This window comes from Chrysemys picta, chromosome 12, assembly GCF_011386835.1.
Source record: "Chrysemys picta bellii isolate R12L10 chromosome 12, ASM1138683v2, whole genome shotgun sequence".
Classification (NCBI taxonomy): domain Eukaryota; kingdom Metazoa; phylum Chordata; order Testudines; family Emydidae; genus Chrysemys; species Chrysemys picta.
The window spans coordinates 39,577,056-39,601,410 of NC_088802.1; the positions used below are offsets into that span (position 1 = coordinate 39,577,056).

A 24,355-nucleotide genomic window follows, 5' to 3' on the forward strand; every position below is an offset into this window, starting at 1 on the left:
AAGAGGACAGGATCATTATCCCCATTTTACAAATGGGGAAACTGAGGCACAGGAGGGGAAGTGACTTGGCCTCAGCAGGCCAGTGGCAGAGTTTGGATTTAAACCCAGGTCTCTTTTTAGTCTTAGTCCAGTGCACTAGCCACTGGGAAACACTGCCCTGCAGAGATGAACCTGCTACAGTTTGGGAAGTTATCTTCCTTCCTCTCTGCTCAGACCAGGTAAGCATAGCCACCCCTTCAGAGTCATGTTATGAGGTTTCAGTCACTGACTGTTGCTCAGCCATTTAAATCAAAGCTTTCAGTTTTATTTGGACTTTCTCCAGGGGGGACAGCAGCTTCAATGTGGTGACTTTGAGCACTGTGGGTGGCTGTGATTCCTGGCCAGAAGCAGTGAGGGCAGAGCCGCTGATGTACTGCCGCCCTTCTGCTGAGGAAAGTAGATGCACACCAGGAATTCCAGCACCAGGGTTGAAGGCTGGCTGGATTTTCAGACCGGAGAAATGCTCTTTTCATTACAGGTTTCCAGGGGCCATTTGGTGCAACTGGAATGTAATTTTCATGGGGACTGCTAGGTGTATTGTTTCCAAAGTACGAGGTGCCCTACCTACAGCGTGATTGGGAATAGCGGACAGAGGGAGATGTATTCTCCAGCAGTGAGTGCATTCTTCTGCTTTGAATTTACTCAGATCCGTCCCTAGGCATATGCAGCATACGCAGCTGCGTAGGGCACCATGAAATTTGGGGCACCAAATTGCCCCAAATTTCATGGTGCCCTAGGCAGCTGCATGCTGCAAACCCGGCAGCACTAGCCCCGGCGACCCGCCCTATCCCTCAGCCTGTCCCGTCCCCTCCCTCCGCCTCCCCCCCCCCAGTGGCCTGCGCTCACTGCAAGGGGCAGGGCCGTCCCTAGGGGGATGTGTGGGGTCCTGGACAACTCCCTCCGCCCTGCTCCTTACCCTTTCCCCCTGCTCCGCCCCCAGCCCGCCCCTATTCCGGTGACTGGGTCGGGGGGATCCCTTCCCTTCCCCCAAGCTCCCTCCCCCGAGCAACACAGCTGCAGCAAGGGAAGTGGAATGGGCTGCTCCCAGCCCCCCGCTAATCCCCCGGGCCACTCTGGGGCTGTGGGGCCCCCAAAAGTGGCCCCCCACAGTCCTGCCTCCCAGACCTTGGTGGGGGGGTTAGGGAGAGGCCTGGGGCCCCCCCCCCCCCCCCCCCCTCCCAAATGGCTAGGGATGGCCCTGAATTTACCCATCCATCCTCTGTCAGCCTGTCCCTCAATTTCAAGTAAGGATGGGTGATCCACAACGAAAAGGAGAATGGCCCAAACTCCCACTGGAGGATGGACACGCACAAAGAAAAGGAAAGGGAAAACTGAACTCCACACTATTTGCTTTGATTTAGCATTGGAACCATCTGCTCGGACCTGATGTGTTTATTAGCTGAATTCAGCGTCTGAGGAAATTGCGCATGCTCTGCTCTGCTTCTACCTGTAGGAGCTCAAAGCAAGAGGAAACCATGCAAGAAAGAGAGAGGAAGTGAACCAAAGCCACAGGAGAAGCTTTTTGGGTCACACATAACTCTGGCCTTTGCTGAATACATATCACGTCTGATTCTCTGCACCGTTTGATGTCAGTAACTGCATTGCTCTTTGTTCATTATGGCCCCAATTCAGCAAAACACTTAACATGTTTCAGTTTAAGCTCATGAGAAGTTCTGTTGAAGGCAGCGATACAACAGCGCTCACACGCGTAAGTGCTTTGCTATTTCAGGGCCTGCATGCTTAGAGAAGTGACCGCATTGCAAAGCTGGAAGCTAGAGCTAAGCAGGAAAGGACCAGTCACTATCCAGGCAGAGGACTGGTATGAGCCAGGCATTTAGGCTGTGAATGTGAAATGAAGACTGACAAGGAGACTGAGTTATCAGTGGTGTTAAGGGTATTTAATGTCTCCGCCTTGAAAGATTCCAGAGCACTTTGGAAATGACTGGCCTGCTCCTGCTCTCATTGTGGTCAATAGGAACTTTCCCCCATCACTGAATGCAGCCATGTCCAGGATGGAACATGACAGCTATTTAACCATGCACACCAATGCCACACAATCCTTTTAGCATGAGACCTGAAGAATGAGACAGCGTGTCCCATTGAAACCACTGAGGAAATTTAGAGAGAATGTATTTAGCTGGTGGTGGGAAGTGGGCCAGGACCTTGCAGGTAGCACCCCGTTCTCCAGAGAGGAGCCATGGGAACGGTAAGGATGAGTGCTTAGGTACTGCGTCTCATACTAGATCCAGAAGGTGGCAAGTGAAGGTGCATTGTTAGGTTCACTTTCAGCCCAGGACAGGATGTGGCACATCAGAGTTACACTACACCCGGCATATCTGATGCTGCAGGATTTGGCTGTGAATCGATGTCTGTTGCAGAGACAAACCCCAGCGAGACTGATTAAAAGGAAGTTCTTGTGGACTCTTAGGGGCGGCTATGCAACGGGCAGTCCCAGAGCTGTAAAGCTGTTTACTGCAGGAGCGAGGGGACACAGGAGAGTGAAGCTAAGCCTTGACGGAGCGGGCACAGTACTTTGGGAGGGTCCAGTTACAAACTGGCTTGAATCACAAGTGAAGTGACTCCTAAGTAAGCTGCTTGGGAAATAGCTTGGACAGTTTAGAGCAAAAATGGCTGCCTGTTTGGGTTAGAGGGAGAGAACCAGGCTCGGAGGGTTATGCAGACAGATCTCTCAGCCCTTCAAGGAGACAAGAGACAGGGCCACCCAGCGCTACCAGCATGAGAACAAGCTTTTAAGAACACTTGCTATGAAAACAGAAAGAGATTTAAATGATAACCTGAGGCTGCTTCCTGTTTACAAGGCAAGAACTAGATGATCTCCCAGGAGGGAGACAGAGGTGCTTACAGCCCTGGGCACCACTCCATGGGTTCTGAGTACATGTGATCCTTCCTCTTGCTCCTGAACTCTGATTGGCTCCTGTCATGCTCTCTGGTCTGATTGACTGTCCTCCTCAAACTCCTGCTCCATATGCTTACCCCAAACATGGAAACCTCAATTTTTGACCTTCCACCCATTTTGTCACCATAGAATCATAGAAGTGTAGGACTGGAAGGGACCATGCCGAATCCCTGTCTCCTTTGTCTTCCCCATCCTCCTCCTTGTGGTGTGTATCCTCCCCACTACTCTCAGCCCAAATACAAATAATTCCTTTTCTGGTTAACTTGCAGTTAGTATCAGTGACAGAGTGGGGCAGGGGCCAGACAAGTTTAGTGTGGGCATATGGATTGAGATCTGAAGGCAATGACTAATGAGAGTACAGGTATTTGAATAATTATCAAAGGGTTACTGAGAAATCATTTGAGAGCGATTATGCAAAGCACTACCCATCAGCCAGTTAGAGTGTATATTTGAGAAATAGAGGCCCAGTTATGTGTCGCATCCCTCTGTTCTGACTGGCTCTGGTCTGCATAAGAACTGTACAGTCTTTTCTCATAACCATGCAAATGGTTTTGCAAATCTCTGCACTCTGATTATCTCCTGCCCTCAGCAATCTCCATCCATATGCCCAAAAATTCCGTCTCGGTGCAATTTGGGATAGGCGCCAGCCTGCACGGAGAACATCTGGTATCTGTGCCTTGAACAGTATTAATCACAGCACAGATTCAGCCAAGTGTAAGATGGTACAACATCCCTCCTTCCTACCAGTGAAGGTCAATTCAGTGTTTCAGCCGTAACATTAACATAGTGGTCTGGGCAAATGATAGTCTGGCAAGAACAACTGCTGGGTGGGATGAAGAGATGGACAGCACTCTTAAACAAGCTAAAAACCATGTGGTCCTATGACTTTTGAAATCCCCTGCGGCGTTTGAGCTATTTCCTAACAATTCCTAAGCTCCTTCACTTCAAGCCTAGATCCATGAAGGTTTCTTGTCACCCTCACTCAGGCTGCTCGCTCGTCTTAAATCTTTTTCATTGTGTGTAGCGCTACTGAAGGACCAAATCCTGCCATCCTCCTTACTCCAGATGAGCAGGACCTTACTCCGTGATGTAATGGGATTCCTTGCATACCTATGTACCGCTCAGCCTATGGGTGGTAGAATTGTCACTACTAATTGTATTCCAGTAACAGTACTGGAATCAGGCCCCATTGTGCTAGTGCTAGACCCTAGCCCTGCCCCAAATAGACAAGACAGGCACAGGCAGTATTGCTGTCCCCATTTTGCTGGGAATAATCATAGCTTGGGAACTGGAGTACCTAGAGAAAGTGGATCACATCCTCACCTGGTTAAAATCCATGTAGCTCAATTGAAGTCACCCAGCATCTGGCCCTAAATGATTAGCTCAGGGTTATGCAGGAAGCTTGTGACAGAGCTCAGAACTGAACTTACATCCCTTCAGGCTCAGTGCGGTCAGTGCCTTAACCACAAGGCTATCCACCCTCACTGAGAAGTCTGCCCTGCGTGAACAGCTGCACCTAAGGGATATTAAGCTCATCATGTGATACCTTAGATGTGGGTGTTTCCCAGCAGTGCCCATACAGGAAGACTAGTCCTCCTGGAGAACTGTTCTGGGAGGAGGCCCAGGAACTGGTTGTGATGCACAGAGGAGCACTGATGAGGGAGCCCTGCTAAAAGGGAGTGTCGAGAAAGGTTGGGAAGCTCTAGAAGCCTGTAGATTTAAGCTGGGTGGGAAATGGATTTTCTGTTCCCTGGTAAATTCCATAATTTCCAATTTCTTTCTATTCTAAAACAGAACAGAAACCAAATCTTTTACATTTCCTGCAAACGGAGATTCTGGGAAGGGGGGGGGAAGGTTTTGGGTTGATTAAAACATTTGGTTTTGGTAAAATCAAAACATTTTGCTCAGATTTTGACCCATTTAAACTACATACAACTTTTTAATATTAAAAAAATGAATTTTTGTTTGACTAGTGTTTTGAAATGAAAAATCATAACATTCTGTTCCAGAAATGTTGAAGTGGGATGTTTTGACATTATCAAAATGCTTCGTTTTATTTGTTTAAAACTAAATGTCAAAACCACCCTTTTAAAAACATTTTGATTTTGACAAGTATCATTTTCCATTTAAAAAAAAATGTTATGAAACATTTCCAGCCAGCTCTACTGTAGAGATGATTAATAAAGAGCTGCTGTCTCCCAATCATCCTGGAGCCTCTGCGGACTCTGTCCAGGGCTTATTCTCCTATATGTAATCCTTGGCTGAGTCAAATCTCTCTGCCTGACCTCTCTATTCCCCTCACGTCAGGGAATAAGGAACAGGGGAGGAAGCTGCTCAGGTTTTTGTGGCTTTGTGCAGCTACAGGAGTGTAGCACAGGAAGTCAGAGCTGTCATGAGATGCCTGGAGTGTAAAGGAAGTTGGAAGATGGGGAGAAAGTGGCTTAGTCTGGGGGAGGGAGAGAGGGAGAAATACCAGGGGCGTGATGCAGGCATCAGCACAGGAAAACGCTCCTTTGGCAGAGCCGGAGTTAAGCAAAGCCCAGCAATTTTTGACGTGTGATATTGAACATGGTCTCTGCATGCCCCTATGCAAACTAGATGGTTGTGCCCAGAACTTAGTGATCTAAGCCAGGCCTGCCTCTTCCGTTTTCACAGTAGGGGGAGGAGGAAGCCCCTGGGGAATAGGTTTGGTTATCATTGCACCTGGTTTTGGGTTGCTGAGCAGCTGGGTATCAGAAGGGAAAGAGTAACGAATAAGCCTGTGCTCTGCTTTAGGAACGCATGTAGTGGACATTCCTAAATGAGCTGCTACCTATTGGTCTCCTGATTTCCTTACAGGGCTGCTGAGCTGTCTGCAGCAGGGGCCAGGGGAGCAGGGAGTGTATGTAGCTTTAAATGGATTGTTCTCTGCCAAAGGCTAGGGTTTAAGGATCTCTTCAACCCCCCCGCTCACCTCCCCCCCCGGGAGTGGGTGCCCAATTCCTCCCATTAATGTCTCATGGGAATTGGGTGTCCAGATCCCTTAGCTGGCTTTGACGGTCTCAGCATCGTATCCTTCCATCTCCCTGTTCCCTTCTACTCTGGCTCATATGGGGTGGATTATGTGAAGTGCTCAGCAAGTCCTGGAGGCACTGAGTGTCCTCCAGTTGCTCAGGACCTTGCAGAATTGGTCCCCAAATTGCTTAACCTTTCTCCTCCTATTACAAAGCTCTGCCCACTTACACTGCAAATTACAATCAGAACATCTAAAGGGCACAAAGGATGGACATGATGGTAGATTTAACAATCCTCTTGTATGTTCCCTGATTCTGTTTTAAGCGCCCTGACAGCAGAGCTCCAGGAGCAGGGGGAACTGGACCTCCTTTCCCTTGAGTTGCTGGGAGGAGGGTTCTCTTCAATAGGTGGGACCCTGTTGATGCTGGTTTGTTTGCCTGCTATGGTTACTGCAGCTGCCCTAGCACTTCCCCTATGCCCTGTTGTTTGTTTTTAGGTCCAAGCCCTCTGGAAGGACAAAACCACCCAAGGACCTGGGTGGATTAAGGAATACGTCAGCTTGAGAGTGATTATTTTAAGGAGGAGGAGGGGGCAGACGCTTACACTCAGTCTCCCTCTCTTTGAGACCGAGGTCTTGCGTGGCAGGCTGGTCCAAGCAGAGACACAACCAGTTCCTCAGATTGGTTCTTGTCCCTGAACTGGGGCATGCTGGAAAGAGGAGAGGAACCTGGGACTCTCTGTTGGCAGGTTCACTTCCCCATGTCGAGCTGTGAATGTTTCACTTCAGTGCTGCTGCAATAAGCATCTCTCCTCTGCAGTTGTATTTTATGTGACCACTTTGGAGGCAACCTTGGAACCTGGGGAGTTCTGGGCTACACTATCCCATGCAGAAATAATGGTCACTCATTCTATGGCCTGCAGTGGAGCAAAGCTCCCACACGCTACCTCCCAGGCTCATTGACGTGTATTGCTGGTATGATAACCTGCCTCTGTATAACATCCTCCCCAGCTCTGAGGGGCTGGCTTTTGAGAACATTCCCCTTGGCAATAGAGCCCCATCTGTAAATCACATGCTGCAGACGAGGAGTGACCATTGATTCTGATGATCCTGACTTTCTAATCCAGTGTTCTGGTGTTGTCCAAGACTGTCCAGCTCACCCAGTCCCATATCGGACGGACAAGTCAGATGCCAACCACAGATCACCCTGGCCAATTGCAAAATTGCTGTTACACATATTCCACTGGGAAGCATATTTCTCTCTAGCAATTTTGCTTGTGGACAATTTAAATATCTGTATAAAGGCCACTGCGGCAGGAGCCTGGTCTCCCAAATCTCCCCCTGGTAAGGTGCTTTGCTCTGTCAGTTGGATAGTAGAAAGAAGCTATTATGAGAGGAATGGTCAGGAAGCAAACTCCCTTCCTCCCAGTACTGGATGGGCTTGAGTCGTCCTGCTGGCGGTTTAAGGTAGCAGGGATGGGTTAGGGCAGGGCGAACTCCTCCCCAGTGCATCTCTATGGAGTACTAGTGACTGATATAACTTGCCTGGCCCCTTGTTAGGGCTAGGAAGAGATGGCACCAGAAGGATTCCCCCTGTCCCCCGCCCTGCCCCAACAGCTTTAGTTGTGAGAACCTGCTTCCCGAAGGGGGTTGGAGGAATCTTTGTTTTTTCTCCTTATCTGTTTTTGAGCTTGTTCCTGCATGAATGAGTCGGGTGGTTCAAAGGCCAGCCTTTCCCCCGCCCTTCCCATGCCTCAGTGTGTTCTTCGCTGCATGTGAGAGAGATTTCTCACCCCAATGAGAAGCAAAGGCCAGCCAAAGGATGGAGAAGACCGACTGTGGCCAGTAACCCAGAGAGGCTGCCTGTGCGCAAACCCATTGATATGTCCTGACCTGGACAAAGGGCTCATGCTGCGTCGAGCTTTTGCCCGTGGGGTTGGTTTAGGAGCAGATGTGCTGTCAGAGTGCGAGGTACGTTCAGCTTGCAAATGGACAATGGGTAGCAGCAAAAGCCTGGCCCAAAGGCATGTGTTACTGTCCATCTGACTTATCCAGGCTCACAACCATAAGCGCCAACTCCGTGGGTGCTCCAGGGCTGGAGTACTCTGCACCCACTGGCAGCCAAGCTCCCCTCACCCCCTGCCCCACCGCCGTCTCCTCCCCTGAGCATGCCACATCCCTGTGCCTCCACCTACCTCCCAGCACTTCCCGCCAGGCCGTGGCCAAACAGCTGTTTGGCAGCGTTAGCATGCTCCAGGAGTGGGGGGAGGAGTGGGAACGTGGCACACTCAGGGGAGGAGGTGGGGCTGGAGCGGGGATTTGGGGAAGGGGTTGGGGCAGGGACTTTGGGGAAGGGGTTGGAATGGGAGCGGGACAGGGGCAGGGCCTCATGAAAGGGGTGGAGTGGGGGCAGGGGCAGAGCGGGGGTCAAGTACCCACCAAGCTCACTGATCCTGTGCCAATGTGCCATTTGGGCAAAGGGGAGTTAGTAAAAATGCACAAGAAAGGGAGTAGTCTTAGGTGAAGCCACTGTGAATGTTCATTTGTAGATTGCAGTGTGGGTCCCTGTGTTATGCTATGGTTTGTGATTTGTGTCAGAGCCAGAGACTAGAGCATTTAGGAGAGGGTGGGGGTAGGGAGTGGTCTGCCTTCCCATGTCCCAAATTATTCACATAGCACCAGTACAGTAGAGATTCGGCACTTGAAAAAAGATGACAGGGTCCTCTATTCCCAGGTAGTCATTCTCCAGGTGTTTCCAGGTACTCTCCCACAATGGGACTCCAGTCCTGATCAGTGTTCCCTCTAATTTTTCCCATGCATGTGCGGATTGTTTTTTGTTATGTGCACCAACATGGAGGTGATGTGTGATATATCACCTCCGTGTTGGTGCACATAACAAAATTAATGTGGCGGGGTGGGGCCGAGGGGTTCGGCATGTGGGAGGCGGCTCAGGGCTGGGGCAGAGGGTTGGGGTGTGTGTGCGCGGGAGGGTGAGGACTGCGGCTGGGGGTGCAGGCTATGGAGTGGGGCCGAGGATGAGGGCTTTGGGGGGCAGGCTGCCCCGGGGCTACAACGGGGAGAGAGGACTCCCCGTGGGCTGGGTGCCTCTCCCCATCGCAGCAGGGCTGGGGCTGGGGGAGGGGTGCCTCTCCCCCAGCTGCAGCAGGTCCGGGGCTGGGCTGGGGCCAGCAGAGAGAGGCACCTCTTCATCCAGGACTGCGGGAGAGGCATCTCTCCCCGCTGCAGTCCTGAGCGCCTGCGCGGCGCTTAATAGGCTGCTGCACAGCCGCGCAGCTTAGAGGGAACTTAGGTCCTGCTTAATGATGGGCTCGATTCACCACTGTCCTGCACCTTGTGTCATCCTTGGTAGGCAGGGAAAGCAGACAGGTATCCTTTTACGCCCACCTTGCACAGGTGGGAAAGCCAAGGTAAACGGCAAGCTGGTGGAGATTTGGGCCCAGTGCATTTATGTCTTTACTAGCCCGAATCTGCTGAAGTTCCTTGTCTGTGTATTTATTTCCCAGCAAAAGTGGTTCATAAAACTAGCCTCTGCTCATTCACCTTGTTCAATAGATTGTCCTGGCTATGCTTGCTACATCTTGTTTCTTAGCTGGGTTGGTTTAAGGGCTGGGCCTGTTCCAGCCCACCAATTCCTCTGGCTTGATTACTCCCAGCAAAAGCCTCCCTACTGCTCCAAACACAAGGGGCTTGACTTGGCACAGGGGATTCCACACAGGCCAGGGGAGAAGGACTCCTTAGGCTGCAGTAGCTCCAGTTGTTCCTGCACCTGCTAATCTGGGTGGGGCTCCATGTAGCCAAGGTACCAGCAGCCCTGCTCCCACTAACTCTGCTGTCTGAACATGTGCAGGGAGCCCCTATAGCAATGTTTCCCAAACTTAGGACACCGCTTGTGTAGGGAAAGCCCCTGGCGGGCCGGGCCGGTTTGTTTACCTGCCGCGTCCGCGGGTCCGGCCGATCGCGGCTCCCACTGGCCGCGGTTTGCTGCTCCAGGCCAATGGGAGCTGCTGGAAGCTGAGGGACGTACTGGCCGCCACTTCCAGCAGTTCCCATTGGCCTGGAGCAGCGAACCGTGGCCAGTGGGAGCCACAATCGGCCGGACCCGCGGACGCGGCAGGTAAACAAACCGGCCCGGCCCGCCAGGGGCTTTTCCTACACAAGCGGCGTCCCAAGTTTGGGAAACACTGGTCTATGGGATTGAACTCCACTGTGCACAGAGGGTGCAGGACTCCTCAGATAATGGCCCCCTCCCTGTGCAACAAAACCCAGCAGCTCTGTGCCTATGTGGCCCTCATGTTCGTGGAAAAGGACTCTTGGTGAAGTCCCAGTGTTGAACTGGAGACATCAGAGTCCCCTCTGTGGCAGTGGGTCGGGATGTAGGACAAACTATGACTAGAGGGCAGGCATAGGCATGGGAAAGAGGGGTGTGGGGGGTGCTGCAGCACCCCCAGGTTTTGTGTGAGGTCACCGGCCCCGCACCCAGGGCTCCACTCCCCAGCTCATGTCCCGGGAGTCGGCCCCATGCCCCACTCCTCAGCTGCTGGCTCCACGCCTGGGGCCCTGCTCCCGGCCCTCCATGCAGGACTCCACTCCCCGGCCCTCTGCTAGGGTCCCGGCTGCCAGCCCCACTTCCTGGCTGCTGGCCCTGTGCTCAGGGCCTATGTCCCTAGTCCCGTGCCCGGGGTTCTGCTCCTGGGGCCCCGGCCTCTGGTCCCACTCCCTGGCGATAGGGCCACGCTTCCAGGCCTCCACTCCCAGGGCTCCACGCTCAGACCCCTGCTCCCAAGGCTCCACTTCTGGGGCTCTGCTCCTGCCCCCCTCCACTCCCCCCAGCTGTGGCCACAGCCTTGGCCCCCTTATGCCTGTCCGGGCCGGGGTCCCTGCCTCCTGGAGACATAGCCCTGCTCCCAGCCTTAGCTTGGTGCAGGGGGGTGGAGGGTGCGGACAGGGGCAAGGGGCTGGCTTTCAGCACCCCCACTACTAAAAATGTTCCAGCGCCACTGAGGGCAGGATCAGGCAGCAGGAGGAAGAGCTGGCTGGGCTGGGAGGAAGATTGTCAGGGGTTAGAGAAGATCAGTGAGGTCACCTTGTTCGTCTCCCAGCCAAATGCACAATGCAAAGTGCAGTTCAGCCCAACTACCATCACTTACAGCAGAGGAGCGGCCAACTAACCTGCTGTATTGGCAGCAAGGTGATGGTCCTGTGCCTAAAGCATAGGGCTTGGCATCAGGAGATCTGGTCACCATTCTGCTACTGATTTCCTGCATGACCTTTGACGAATCCCTTAACCACGGTGTGACTTGGGATCCCCCCACCAGTGAGATGGGGATGATAATACTTAGCTGAGTGGCGGGGGAGTTGTGAAGCCCAGTTCATTCACACGTGTGCCGTGCTTTGAGATCCTGCCAGCACTGTGGGATGAATGCTTCCTTTTTTCCGGATCGCCCCTGCGTGATAGCTCCCTGAGTTTTCAAAATCCCCATAAGCTGAGTCAGCGTCACCTCCTCTCCTTTTTAGAGCAGAGACTTTCCTCTGAATTACTGTGTCACAGCGTTTTTATTTTTAATTGGCTCTTTTGAACTCTCCCCCCCCCCTCCCTTCCTCTCAGCCGGTTCCACTCCACTCTCTGCACCCTGGGCAGTAATTATCCATCTGCACTCCCAGCCCCGGTCACTGCCTACCTCTGTTGCACTGTGGGGTGCGTATTATTCACAGAGTGACAAAGCCCCTTTGATCATTGACTAGCACTCTGAACCATGTGACCCTGAAGGGGGCGGGCCTTCTCTGCTAACATAGCCAGGAGCCTAGAGTGCTTCAACTGCTTGGGTGAGTCTTCTCATTCTCCCTTTGTTCTTTCCAATAATCCCCCTCCTCCTGCCTCGCCGAGTGCTGCACGGGGACTCGCGTCTCTCCGGCCACAGCTTCCCTCGCAGGGCTGTGGACCTGCATGCCCGGGTAGGGATGGGGGAAGGCACCAATCCTACATTGTGATCGTGGGCTGCTCTCAATGGTAACGTGCAAGGCTCAGCAGAGCAGGAAGCCTTCACGCTTCTGTCCCCCTTCTGGAGATGGGCAGGTTTCAGCAGCTCTAGCCCAGCTAGACGCTTTCAGCCTGCAGGCTGAGTCATTGTAACCAGAGAGAGAGAGAGACAGGGATGGGGGAATTTTGTTTCCATGCTCCGACCAGATTCCGCCCGAGAAAGAAGAAAAGAGCTTTGTGCTTCACAGCTATCTCTTTGTAAATATTTGGCCAACTGAGCCGAGTGCTTTAGTTTCTTTCTCTTTGGTGGTTTCTTGCCCTGGCTTTGGAAGGAGCTTGTTTTGCTCTCCTTGCGACGGAGACTTAACTGTAACTTTCCTCTTGCCTTTATCTAACAATCTCGTTTGAAAGAGCGCAGAGCAAGTGGCTGTGTTTTCCTGTAAGCCCTGGAGGTAGGGGGGGTGGGAGTCCCAGGTCGGTTTGTGTTCGCTTGAAACTCAAATGACTGATTTTCTTTACGCCGTGTTCTCAGGTGTCGCTTTCAGTCAGTGTTTCTGCTGCTGTGTTACCCTTTACACGCCTTTTAATGATGGAAACTTGGGCTGCAGGGAGATCTAGGGAGGGGGTTGGGGGAGGGCAAGACGTTTTCTTTGCCACTGACTGGGAGCTCCTGATCACTTGGGACAGCTGATGGCAGCAGGATCATTGACGATTGGGAAACAGTGTGTTTATATGGCACTACGGGAAAACCGTAGTCCTACTAAGTAAATGCTTTTCCTGGGACTTCTCAGACAGAGAAGTGCTAGGGCGTGGAGTCCTTCTGCAGGTACAGAGCTGGTCCTGGAACCATTGCCTTGCAATGAAAGGGCTTGTTTGCAGGAAATGCACTCTGTCCTTCCAGTCCTAGTATCCCCAAACAACTCATTGTGACCTGGCCCTTTAAAATCCAAACAGCGGGAGCACCAGATTCTTCGGGTGGTTCTGCTCCCTCTGCTACAATATGCCTGTGCTGCTTGAAGCCAGCATCCTTGTTGGGAAACCAGCCTTGTTCCAGGAAAGTTTAGACTTTCCTTTTAAAAGAGGCCAGATTCATTCCTTGGGTAGCTCCACTTCAGCCAGCAAAGTAGCATCTGGGATGAATCTGGCCGGATCTATCTAGTGCCATGAGTCTCTGCTGAGACAGTCTTTACCCTTTATGAAGGATGCTTTCTTTTCCATAACAGGGGGGGCTGAGCTGAGTATGTAAGTGTGCCATTGTTACTGGCAGAGTGAGATTGTTTCCAGGTTTTTCTGTAATGACCATCGCCATAGTATGCAGGATGCATTCATGTTATTAATGCAGAGAACTGAGAATGGAAACCAGTTTCTGAGTTCAGGTCCAGCTGTGTTCTGGTTCAAACCCACTGGCTTAAGGTGGACTACTCTTTTATGTAAATTCCCCACCGTTGCACTGGCACAGATGCCATGTGGCTCAGATAAAGCAGGCCATCTGTAGGGGTAGGGTTAGGGTACCACTGCTCCAGTGTTTTAAAACTGGCTATCTAACAGACCTGCTGAAGTAATCTACCATCCCAGGGGGTTGGATTTCTCCTGTTAGGAAGCCTTGCGTGTTAAAATCTAGATTCTGGGTTGGATTCTGCTCTCAGATGCATGAGCATAGATCTTGTGGTGCAAGGTTTGCTTGTACAAGCACATACAGGAGCTGCTTTTAGTGGATATACGACCATGTATGTGGGTCTTGTGTTTTTAGGGGACCAGATCTATGTAACTCTTTTAAGCACTTCGGTTCAACCCCTTCCAAAATCTAGTACTGTGTTCCTTAAACCCACCCCTCCCCCAAAGGTTAAAGTGTAAATCCATGAGTGTAATTGCACAGGGCCAGCTATGACTTAGCCCTGACCCTGCTGTGAAGAGCATCGGATAAGAGATGTGGATATATATGTTCCCCATTCTCAGCCTTCTATTGGAGCAATGTGCCGTAGTGCATAGACTGGGATTCAGGAGACCTAGGTTCTATTCCTAGCTCTGCCACTGACCTGCTGTATGACCTTAGGCAAGTCATGTCCCCTCTCTGTGCCTCAGTTTCCTCAACTATAAAATGGGGACGACGATATGTCTTTTGTAAAGTGCTTTGAGATCTACTGATGAAAAGTGCTATACATGTAGTATTATTATTACATCATGAGTTCATCTTGCACTCAGAACAGTTTCCCACTCCTCCTGTGCCAAGGTGTGCCACACTCCCATTGGAATTGGGGCAGTAATCAGTCCTGCATTGCTTCCCTCACAGTCCCCAGTGTAGGGGGCATGCCAAGGGCAGGGCCAGGGGGACCTGTTGGGAGCAGGAGGGGGCATATTCGTAGCACAAAGCACTACGGAGATTCTGGGCTGGGGCACAGCTCATATAGGCTATTCTACACTGCAGTTAGATGCCTGCGGCTGGCCTGTGCCCGCCACCTCAGGTTTGGGCTCTAAGGGGTTGTTTCATTGCTGCATAGGCTCTGGAATCCCCCTCCCACCTTTCAGGGTCCTAAAGCCTGGACTCTAGTCCGAGCCCGGAAGTCTACACAGCAATGAAACAGCCCCGCAGCCCAAGCCCCATAAGCCTGAGTCAGCTGGCATAGGCCAGCCACTGGTGGCTGGTTGCTGTGCAGACATACCCATAGGCAGCCCATGGGAGGAGAGCAGTCTCAAAAACTGCTCTAATTTATGCCTGGGGCCGCACGAGCCGTGAATCTGGGCCGCACAAAGGTGCGGTGAAGTTACCTCTGACCCCTCTCCTGCTGATCTCTGCCTTCTGTGCTGAGTCTCCAAAAGGCTCAGCACAGAATGAGAGACCCTGTGTTTTCCAGGAAGCCTTCCTGCCTGGTTCGATTCACTGATCCTATCCCCACATTGTCCCTTACCTGACCCATTGCTCTGTGCCTAGTCTTGGCTTGCTGAACTTGTAAGCTCTTCAGGGTATGGTGTGTGTCTGACACTGTTTTGTAAAGCACCACGTATGTTTACAGTACTATAATAATGATGCTTAATGCTATCACAAAGTAACTAGTGCAACCCATGTAACACTTTTTAGTTAAAGTGAATGGCTCTTACTATGTTAATACAGCAGAAAGTCTCCGTGTCTGCTGGTGGAATAAAGTCCATCTCCTGGAGAGGACATCAGAGTGCAGTATCCAAGAACTGTGACATCATAGTGATTAAATATGACTTTTAAAGTCTGTCAGTATTCTAACCAATAGGATAGCTGTATACAAATGAACTAAAGTCTAACTGTATTGTGATTGGTTGAGTAATCAATGATGTCTCACTCCTGCACTCAGCAATCAGCTGTTCCTAACTTTTTTGAACTCCTTTGTAAGGGAGGGACTTTAAATGTTTACTTCTCTCCCCTTGAACAGAACACTACAAGAGAGATTTTACATTGTAAATTATTTTAATTTTAAATACCATGTTTTTTTTATTAACATAGTGTGGTGCCCTATATTCAATACCTAACACAGGAACCCCATCCGTGATGGGGGGTCAGGGGTTAAGCATGCATATCAGGTTCCAATCCCCATACAATCCAGCCAAGCCTCATTCTGGTTACCACACTCTCCAAGACTACAGTGCTGTCTTGTTGAGTAGTTCAAGCGAACCAGTGAGAGCCAGGACTGGGTTTTATTCCTGACTCTGACCGTGCCGTTCTGTGGCCTCAGGCAAGTCACTTAACTGCTCTGCACTTCAGTTTATTAATCTCTGAAAGAGGGTTAATACTTTCCTATCAGGAGTATAGAGAGGCTTAATTAATTCACAAGAGAAAATCCTGCTGAGTTAATGTTGCCAGTGCATTTCAGTGGAGCTCAGATAACAATCCCTCCAAAAATTCTACCCTGGGTTGAAATGTGGCATGTGAAATTTCAAGGGAATTGGATTCTTTTAGGGAAGCTGAGTAATTGCTGGCTGAGGGCTTGAAAATCAGGTTTGTACCAGGAAGTTGGTTTCAGCCTTAATTACAGTTACCGCTGCTCCATGACGCATATAAAGCACTTTGAGATGCTCAGGTGACAATTGTTCGAGAAACGCAAAGGATCATTATCACATATCCCCTGCTCAGTGCGTGTGGGTATGGTCTTCTGACTTGCAGTCAGCTATAATTGGGACGTAGCTATTGCTCTCAGCAGTATGTGCCCTGGCTTCTACTGGAAAGTCTCAGTTGTGCTCAAGAGAGGGAAATGGAAGTCCATCCTCACCATGCCCTTGAAATGGTCTTCCATACGCCCTGAAAACTGTGAGGTCCCCTGAGCAGGGTCCTCCTTTCTCAGAATTCTGGGACTCTGTGGAACTGCAGCATAGGAATTTGCTTTCCAAGGGGTTTGCTATTGTGAGGAGACTTCAGGATCCTACAGAGCAATAATAGATCTCCCACTGAAATAACTACCTGTAATCCCCATCCTGTTTATAGAAAGAGTCGCAGCCTCGTTGTTCACACTAGAACTAGGCAGACAGCATGCTTGCTAGTTCTCGCTGGGTCATTGAATTCCATGGCCTCTGTTACCTTAGAACAATGATGTCCAAATTATGGTCAGTGCAGAGCTGGCTGGTCATATGGTCCTGGCTCCTCTAGCTAAAAATATATTCACTCCTTTTTTAATACACATTTTTCACGTAATAAGCAATTGCTGTCATTGCCGCGGGGCTGTTATTTGATTGACAGCAGGAAGGGAGGTGGCCGGGAGATTTCTTGTGATGTGGTTAAACTGTTGCATTCTGGGAACTCCTGCTCGGGGCTCTCACTCCTTTCTCCTGCTCTGAATTTTTAAACTCTGTTAAGATCATAAATGATGTCGAAATCTCCATCCTCATCTGTGTTGCCCCCAGGTGTGTTTGTTCTTTCGAGGGCCAAGTACTCAGATCTTAGGAACGGGAGCTAAGGTCCCAGCCAGGACCTTTGGTGCACATGTTGCTTATTGACAGTCTCTTGGCTTTCACAAGGGTCCGGAGAGCACTGCAGGATTGTTCCGCATCAGGCGCTAAACCCCTGAAGCACAGATTTACATGCCTGCTGGTTGAAGGGGCCTTTGGAGCAGAGAGAAGGAAGAATCAAAGTCTTCTTGAGCTGCTGTTTTAGTGGCGGCTTCTCTGTATCTTCACTTTCATGGTGGCTTTTGATTTGTTTTCTGACAGGAGGAGACACTGAATGGAAGACAAAAAAAACATGTTCTTCAGTGTTTGGGGAGGATTGTCAGTTACATGGAGGCGCCATTTGCTGTGGGCTTTCTCCTCAGCTGGAAGAGGTTAATTTTTTCCATTCCCCCAGTAACGCTCTTTCCCCAGGATGATTGTGAGGAGCAGAGGGGAATTGCCGCTGTCACTTGCCCAGGGAGGGCTGGGCAACAGGGAATGTCTGTAGCTGATTCTCCTGATTCATAGATTACAAATAGTAAGAGGCAGCCCCTGCTGGACAGTCCACAAGAGGTGGAAAGTACGAACACTGGAAACCAGACTGGACAACAGACTTCCCCACAATGTGTGTGAGACCCCGGGGCACTGACAGCTCAAGTTTTATGCCCCCTAATGTGGGTTTCTGCTGAGTTTCTTTGGCATCATTTCCCCCTCTGTTTATCCCCTCCACGTCTCCCCACTGGTCAGCGACACTCACTGTAGGTCTCCTCTCCCGGAGCCCTCCCATTGTTCGCCACTGACCCTGGAGCATCTTCAGATGATGTCACGATCCTCCGTTTTCTGCCAGCCTTGTCTGAGCCTGGAGACCTTCATCTCAGGGTGGTTCTTGTCCTAACCACTGGGGCTCAGAACTGTATTGTGATCCTGTTTTCTTAGTGCAGTGTGGGACTTTGCTTTCCCATCACAAACTGTAGGCAGTGGCCAGCCAATCTCACAGTGGCCTTTGATACCCCTTCAGGACTGAGGGCAGCTGCTAACTGGTGCTGTGTCGGACCCCTTAAACAGCAGAGCTGCCCCCACTCTGCCTTGGGCAATGGGACTCCATTCAAATGCCTCCTTCCCCCCTGCCAGTGGGCCAAGCTGTTTCCTGCTCTGGGCTGCTTCCCTTTGACCCCTGGGCCCATGCTGGGCTGGGCAGGCTCTGAATCAGGCCAGCAGGGGCTGTGGGAGGGTGGGGCAGGCAGGGACAATGCCAGCTAGCAGGCGGGAAAAGTAGAACAAAAGGCAAGGCCTGTATTTTTGTCCCTGGTGGTTGGGGCAGCCAGCTGGCTCCTCCTTCGTGGGAGCCCGGCCCCAGCTGCTGAGCAGAAGAGGCTTCTCCTTGTTCTCTCTTCCGCAGAGGAATTACCATATGAATACCACTCTTTCCCAATCCCAATGAGGCTGGCTCCTCTGGCGCCCAAGGAAATGCAGATAGCAAGGGTGAGGCCCGGGTTTAGGCACTTCTGCAACTGCATCTGCACAACAAGGCGCTGCTGCTTGGCAGGGAACAGGAGCCCTTCCTCCCAGCAGTTCCATGGGAATGTGGATATGCGACTTGTGCTCTCTGCAGAGAGCCGGTTTGCAGGGCATGTTCTCTTGCCAGGAGGACTCGATCAGTCAATTAGCCACAGGCAGCAGGGTAATCCCAAAGCAAAAAAATCCCAGTAGAAATGGGACTGCAGTAAATTCCAGATCCAGTTTGGGGAAGGCTCGGATCCAAATCAGAATTTTGTCACCTGCTCCACTCTGGAATGGCCAGACTGAAGCCAGCGTAGTTCTGTGGCTTGGGCACTGCCCTGGGAGTCTGGAGTCCTGGGTACTAATCCAACCTCTGCCATTGTCCCACTGTGTGACCTGGGGCAAGTCACATCAGCTTAGTTTTTCCTCTCACTCTGCCTGTCTTGTCTATTCAGACTGGAAGCTCTCAGGCAGGGACTGTGCATACAGAGCCTGCTGCACTGAGGCCTGATCACAGCCGGGGAATCTAGGTGCTGCTTTAATACAGATAATAATGCTGACTATCCGCTGGAAGTTGGGATCCAGATCGGCCTGCACCAGCCAGGAGCCAAGGACGTGTGTTGGAGAAGGAGTGCTGGGCTCTGCCCATCTGGGAAGAGAATCATAAGGTGCTTTCTCTTGGTGAGTTGCAGCTAAGAGGAGAGAGGGGATTTCCCTTTTGGGTCTGAGTCAAACTGGCATGAGACGCTCCCAGGAGTGCCTCTCTGCTAAGTTGAACGCTAAGATACGGTGACCCTAAAGCAGAGCTGGAAATGTCTAGGAACATATTTTCTAGTCTCTTCTGAGACCGAAGAGGGAAGGTGAGACCTTTTGAATTGTTGCTGGAATCCCAACAGTTGCACCCAATTATCCCCCGCTTAGACCCCTGTCCTCTGCCCAAGAGTCAGTTGAAGGTTTGGGGCACATCAGTGTCACTCATTAATCAGCCGAAGGGGCCACTTTCATGCAGTCTGGGCCACCCCTCCTTCAGAGGTTCAGTGTGTTGCCTTCACAGGACTGGGGAGATGCCAGCCGGGGCTGTTGCACGTGGCCATGCAGCATGCCTCTGCTGGGTCAGCTGAATGCATTGTGATTTCCTCTAGTCCTGCCTCGGGGGCGGCGGCGGTGGTGGTGGTGGGGCTGCTACCATCCAGCCTCCTCCGCTTCATACACTGGAGGGCTCTGAGGATGCTAAACTGGAGCCTTCTACCTAATTCAGCTCAGAGCCATGCAGCATGTGATCGCTGGAAACTCCCCCGCTTTCCCGGGGACAGAGCTCTAAATATCAAGTCCGGAAGGTCCAGCTCCTAGTCTGTTTCTAGGAATCAACGCCTCCTGTGCCGTTCGGTGACATGAGTGTAAGCCATGAAGCACAGCAGGGCACGTGCTGGTGTCGTATGCACACAGCAAGCAGCTGACACTGTCACAAGTAGCTCTGAGCCGTGCTGTGTGCTCCTGCCATGGCCCATGCTCTCACTAGGCAGCTTGGGATACTCCTGAACCAATGAGTTTGCTCTGCCAGGCCACAGTCTACAGGAGCCTTTGCAGCTGGGGAGCAGTGAAGCACTTCCCCTCCCAAGAGAGAGGCTGAGGTGGAATTAGTGAGCTCCAGAGTTAACCCTTTAGCTGCTGGCCTCCAGAGCTGTCTCTATGCTAGGGTGAAAAGTGGAGCATTTGCACTTCAGTGGTGAGACCTAGGACACGGGGTGGCACTGGAGATATGCTTTGTCTTAGGTGGATGAGAGTGTGCCACAGGGGTTTCAGTGAAAGCCACCTCCCAGGCATAGGGGTGAGGTAGACACCAGCTTTACCTCTCCTGTAAGGTGCTACCACTAAGGCTCAGTGAACTGACACTTATTGGAGCACTTAGGGGTCTGATCCTGTGAGGTACTGAGCATCCTCCATTCCCCTTGAAGCCCAGGATGGTTGAGGGGGCGCAGCACCTTACAGCTTCAGAACCTGCACCTTTGAGCCCCAGTCCTGTTGCCCAGCAGCAGCGTGGGATGTGCCGCTGCACCCACCCTGTGTAAGGGCTGGTGCATTGAGTTCCCAGGGAAGTGCTTCCTCAAGGAGGAAGCGGGTGAGACTGGCAGGGGCGAGGGATGTCCTCCATTGAGCATTCACTCCCTGCTGGTGCTGCAGCGCAGAGATAAACAGGAAGCTTGTAACAACTCATTTATCATCACAGTGAGCAGGGCTGACACAAGGGGCTGGGACCAGCCCAGGGTTCCCACTTGGGTTGGGTAAGACACTGTGCTGAGCCTGAGGAAACAAAATGATCCAATGTTCCCCCGGGGGTGCGGGCCGAGGGGGAGATATTATAGGGGTATCAGAAACAATGGTGATGGGCATGACTATAAGAATGTAGCTAGATAACGCTGCACTTACATGCTTGGGCCCTTTCCCCCATCTGCCTCCACCCTTACTCATGGTTGTCTTAGATATACAAGTACAAAGCATTATTATTAGCAGAACAGCACCTGCATCAAATGACAGGGCTGGTTCTATAAACAACCTGGGATGACAAGGCGCTGTTAATTAAGCTCTAGAAGATAGAGCAGCACCGTGGCAGCTTTAATAGGATTGTAGCTAAGAGTTTTCCCCTCTCTTCAGTGTTGGGTTTTCCTCCTTTCTTCTGGGTTGCACAGCACCAAAGGCAAGAAAATCTCTCCACCATGGAAATCTCTAGGGGCACAAAGAAATGCCCCTTCCACCTGGTTTGTACGTGTGCGTGTGTAGCGTAGTACGTTGACAGTCATGAATATATAGGCACAAGAGGCCTGTCCTACATAGCCCTTACTCAGGTGAGTCAGAGCTCTGCATCGGTGGGATTTACTTATGTGAGTAAGGGCAAGATTGGGGCCAGCTGTCAAATGTGGATGTCTCTATCAGGGCATGCAAAAGGCAGTAAAAGATCAAACTGTCTGTACTGGGCTATCTTGATTATCACTTCAAAAGTTTTTTTTTTTCTCTTAATTAATTGGCCTCTCAGAGTTGGTAAGACAACTCCCACCTGTTTATGCTCTCTGTATGTGTGTATATATATATCTCCTCAATATATGTTCCATTCTATATGCATCCGAAGAAGTGGGCTGTAGTCCACGAAAGCTTATGCTCTAATAAATTTGTTAGTCTCTAAGGTGCCACAAGTACTCCTGTTCTTCTTTTTTAAAAGAATCAGCACTCAGGAGCATTTTAGCCATATACATGCCTCGTGGAGCCCCCAGTAACGAACCTAAGTTCTCTTATGCAGAGAAATGTCCTAACAAAGACCAGCCATGCTGTATGCTGTCACTAACTCTGTCCTGAGACTGGGGAAGTGCTGGCTTGGTCAGCATTGACAACAATAGTCCAGAAACCGCCAGTTCTGCGTGTGCACAGTCATACCTCAGCCGGGAGTATTTGTACTGAGACGTAACTGACCGCCTTTGTCTGGCCCGTTGTGGTAACACACCGCTTTGAGCAGGCATCCCTTTGTTTCCTGATGCTGTAGCATTAGCTGGACCTGCTACAAATTGTGGTTAAAAATAATGAAAGGCTGAAGAACTATGGGGAAGTTCTCTGCTATTACTCATGCTTTGTGTTACAGTAGTGTCTGGAGGCCTCAGCCGAGAACGGGACTCTAGTGTGCTAGGCGCGGTACAAACACACGAGACAGTCCCTGTCCTGCAAATCTTACATCCTAAATAGAGAAGGCAGTCGAAGGGTGGGAGGGAAAATGGGCTGAGAGGTCAAGTGACTAACCCAAGGTCACCCAGCAGGTCAATGGCAGAGAGCCCAGGTCGGCTGATTCCCATTCTAGTGCCATGCGTCCTCTTTGTAACTTATTTGCTTCCATGATTCTCTTTTGCTGTTCTCCATGACTGCTGATTCTCCTCAGTAGATAGGGGCAGAGCGAAGGGAATTCAGAGTAGAATGACAATAATAATTAAGGTGACTGATGAGGAGCTATTGAGAAAATGAAGGGCCTTGTACTGCATCCACTAAAAGCAAATTGAAGTTTTTCATGTTGACATCAATAGGGACAAGAATGGATCCTGTGCCGCTTGGTCAGGTAGCAGATAGGGGTTTGTATGCATGCAGTTTTCACACCAGTCTAACTACATGGATAGAAAAACCAGTTCAGTTAAAGCCTCCAGATGGACACACTGATCCTGGGATAAAGGTGCTTACGCGTGCAGAGTTTGTATTGGTTACTGATATACAAAGGGTTGGACTGGTTTAAGCAACATAGTGAAACCATTGCCAGGTCTGTGTGTAGACAAGATTGAAGAGAAATGTGGTTAAGCCATTTCAGAAGTGTGAGAGAGGTGCCATGCGGACAGTAGAATTTTGGTTGGTACAGAAAGGCCTACCTAGGAATCATGGGATGAAAGTTAGCGTGGGAAAGTCCAGGCTGGCTATCAGAGAGACGCTCCTAACGGGGAGGTCTATTTGACTTTATAATTGAATTTATAATTTATAAAGTTTATAATTCCTGGGGGAATTGGGGCAAGCCACAGTGCTGATATCATTCAAACTCTGATGGGGCAGAGCACTGAAGAATCTTACTGTAGAGCCAGTCATGCTGGATTGAAACGGTCCAGCAAGCCCATTTTGAGTCTGGGATGACTTCCCACACTTCACTGCATTTATTTGTTCACCAAAAAAAATATTACAAGATTTTCTTAAAATGTGCATTTTCCCCCTCTCCCATTTAGTGCCTGTTGGATGAGAACTGATTGTTACTTGCTGAGTGCATTTCCTGTGTGTCTTTATGCAAATCGCCTGTTGCTGTTTTTAGTTGTCCATAAATTAGGCTGCTAGTGGTTAGAGAAAAGCAGGTTGTGGTGAAGTCGTGCCAAATCACTCCAAAATTGTCCTGAGTTTGTGGGGGAAGACTAGCTTCAAGCGGCTTTGCAATGGTTGTGCTGGGCAGTGGGAGATGTGGCACCTGATTCTCCATTCCTTCTGATCTCTGCTCCATCCATGGATAGAAGATTTTATGGGTACGTCTACACTGCAATAAAAACCCCGTGGCACTGCGTCTCAGAGCCCGGGTCAGCTGGATCGGGCTGTGGGGCTAAAAATAGCAGTGTAGGCATTCAGGGTTGGGCTGGAGCCAGGGCTCTGAGACCCATCCCCATTACAGGGTCTCAGAGCCCAGGCTCCAACCCAAGCCCCAGTGTCTACACTGCAAATTTTAGCCCCTCGAGCCCAAGCTCCAAGAGCCTGAATCAGCCAACCTGTGGCCATGGATCTTTTATTGCATTGTAATCGTACCCTAAGCCACTGCCCCCCTCCCTGTGTTCTCAGCCGGGTGTAAGCGAGAGCAGTCTGAGGGAGCAGCAAGGGGGAGTGGCATAAAGCAGTTACAGTGGGGTTATTAGCCAAGCAGTCCGTTCCGCTACTGAACAGCTCCTTTATGCTGCTGGAATGGCTTAAAGTGGGCCTTGTGGAACAGTGAATTGGGAGCTTGGTGCATACATTTTTATGGGGCAGGAGGCTACGTGGGAGAGCGGTGACTAGCCTTAGAGCCCAGGGAGAGGGAACCCAATGTTGGGGTGCAAGGGCCCCTTCAGACCAGATGATCCATTCAATCTCTGGTTAATCAGCTGCTGACTGCAGTTAGCATTTGGATGACAGTGGCAGATGAATTTCCAATGTAGGGTGAGGAGTTAGCTACTGATGGTCTCCTCTCTAGGTTCACGACCTCCCTACCACGAGTAGTGGGACAATACTCAAGTCCTCACTGCAGGAGGGGAGCTGTTAGCTGCCCATCAACCAGAAAAACACTGGAAGACAGAGGCAGCTCAGAGGGAATGTGGCATGAGCCTTAGTCTACTCTCTTCCTCAGCAACGGCAGCAGATCTCCAGCTGTGGCCCAAAGAGCAGGGCTCCCCACCTTCTGTAGGTCTGAGCATCACTCTCTCCAAGGTGACCTTTGTAGCTGCGACACTTGTTTGACTAACGATGTCTATGTGTAAAGGCAAATCAGTAGCTG

At 50.8% G+C, this 24,355-nt stretch overlaps 1 protein-coding gene across 8 annotated transcripts in view; it reads left to right on the forward strand.

The window, feature by feature from the left end:
* The window catches only part of SEPTIN9 (septin 9), a 253,554-nt gene that overhangs the window by 168,937 nt on the left and 60,262 nt on the right, over positions 1 to 24,355 (forward strand). Inside the window, exon 1 of one of the 8 annotated variants that reach the window (XM_008163852.4) lies at positions 11,638 to 11,792. The exons of 6 other annotated variants lie outside the window; for them this stretch is intronic. The gene's annotated coding sequence lies outside the window, so the exon portion shown is untranslated. One more of the 8 variants, XM_042841181.2, reaches the window with a different exon arrangement.